General features: G+C 52.6%; 1 pseudogene across 1 annotated transcript; it reads right to left on the bottom strand.

The window, feature by feature from the left end:
- Positions 1-236: 236 nt before the first annotated feature.
- Positions 237-1,551, bottom strand: LOC308424959 (integrator complex subunit 15-like; annotated as a pseudogene). Its single transcript has one exon. The product of its transcript is annotated as an integrator complex subunit 15-like (transcript).
- Between the last annotated feature and the right edge of the window lie 774 nt (positions 1,552-2,325).

Here is a 2,325-nt window from a genome sequence, read left to right on the forward strand (position 1 = left end):
AGCTCTCTCTGCAGAGGGCTGAACCCACTCCCGTTCATCATCCAATCTGGATATGTAATATGACCAGGTAGGAGGCACCCCTGGCAAAAGCAACTTGGGACATTAGTACCAAGATGGGTCTGCCAGCTGGAGGGGCCACCTGCTGCCTCCCAGGGGTCCTTTTCCACAGGGCCAGTATCCCTCTCTCCAAAGACTTCCTTGGCCCTGGTGCAAGGCACACAACTACTTAACTTGGCTCAGAGGGGCCAGCCTAGCGGAGGGGCTTGAATGAAAAGGTCACACCTAAGATGAATGTGTGCCCTAGGTGTGTAGGTAGGGCTGAGTGGAGGAAGTGTATAGATATGCGGGTGGAACCCAGGGGTAAGAGCGGTGTGTGTCAACTGCTGTGCTGGTCGGGAGATCACCAGTTGGAGCAGGTTGTTATGGGGTAGCCTGGAGCACAAGGTTATCAGGTCACCTCTCCTGCACTGCAGGGCTCTCAATGTCATGGCCACCTGCAAGGCCCGGGCCAAGCTGTCCAGTACAGGCTTGATCTCCTGGGAGGTACTGCGAGGGTTCAGTTCATCTGCTAGCCTGTTGATGATCTCCTCTACAAGCTGGACCATGTGGTCACAGGATGCGCCCTAGGCTCCCATACAGATTCTTCTCGGTCAGCTGCAGCTGGAGCATCATAAGTACCCGCAGGACACTCGGGTGGGGCAGGTTCAAGTCTCTGTCCGCGCCTGAGCCTGAGTCCTTAGCAACCTTGTGACTGATGTGGCCATTGAATAGTCAAGGCGTCTTCCCAAGCCAGAGGGGCCTCCATGAACCACCGGATCAGCCAAAGAAGGGTGTGAGCTCTAAAAATCCTATGGGCAGGTTGACAGCGATGGGAGTATTTAAGAACGTGATGAGAATCAGCCTTAGGTCCTCAAAAATCCAGCTGACAATCATTTCAAGTAAGTCCAAAGGCGGAATGAGGTCATCTGATGACAGGTCGTAGAGAGTGGTCACGGACATTTTGAACTGGCAGAAGAAACAAGGACTGGCACTAAAGATCTGTTTCCGTGTCTGAACAGAGCCTGGCATCAAACAGTCGTTGTCATCCACAAGGGCCCTGGCAAGCCTCACACTGTAGATCACAGGCGTCCAGGAGGCCGCACATTGCAACACCGGTATCCAACACAAGCCATGGCCATGGAGACCACCTTTCCCAACAAGCGTATTCGGCCGTCATCAGCTTTGTTTTCTTGGGGGCTGAAAGGGGAGGAAAAAAAAAAAGATCTGTTGCACAGTGTCCTCGCTTTGCTGCTGGAAATAACTGCACGTGATTTCAAGAAGCTAGAGCTCCTGGAGCGAATTCAATCTCTTGGGCTGAGCGCAGCGCTCCCTGAGCAGCTGGAACAGGAGCTCCCCCAACAGCTCCACCAGCAGCACCCACAGCAGCTCCCCCAGCAGCTCCACCGAGCCCTTGTCCAGGATGGGCAGCGGCGAGCTCTGCAGCTGGCTGCCGAAGTAGATATTCAGGTGGTACAGCACCTCCTTGGCAGCGCAGCAGTGAGCTGCGAACATCGCTGATGGTGCAGCTGCCCTGTCCCTGCCGCGACCGGCCTGAGTCCCCCCCCTTCCCCCCCCCCCACTTGCCCACCGATGTCCCAGCGGGTGTCCTGGACTGCAGCTCCGCCCAGAGCCACATGAGCTAGGCTGAACCAAGTTCTTTTCAGTGGCTTCCTGTTTAGACTTTCTTTTTGGGGAGCAGGGGTGGGGGAGAAAGAGGTTGTCGCATATGCCTTCTATGTCTCTCATTCTCAACTGTGAGCCTGCGATCATTGATATCACTACAAGAGAAGCTTCCTTGTTCCTTGTAGTCAGTAGCAGCTCATGGGCTTCAGTTCATGGGCTTCCGCGTGGTTTCTGGCTACAGCATTGGCCTTGATAGTCAACATGGCTTCAGACGGCAGCACAGAGGATGGATATCCTTGCGATCTTTGGTGATAACATGGGTCATGGACATCAACACAATCTCCAGCAACAACAGGGCCACAAATACCAGCGTGGACCAGAGACATCAACATGGCACAGGCCACGTGTATAAACATGACCTTAGGCTGCAGCATAGACCACATGTATCAACAAGGACTTCACTGGTAACATTGTCCGTGTACATCAACATGGTCTTGGTTGATAGCACATACAGCAGCCTTTCTTACCACATACACTATTTATTGAACTGGAATTCTAACATTAAGCTTTCAGATTTCCTTGTCTTTTATATAATTGCTAGTGAACCTTTTTTAAATATTGCAAAGCCTATTTTTGTTTGTTTTCTGAGGCAGTGTTTCTTGG

Source organism: Micromys minutus (genome assembly GCF_963924665.1).
Source record: "Micromys minutus genome assembly, chromosome: 9".
Lineage (NCBI taxonomy): Eukaryota > Metazoa > Chordata > Mammalia > Rodentia > Muridae > Micromys > Micromys minutus.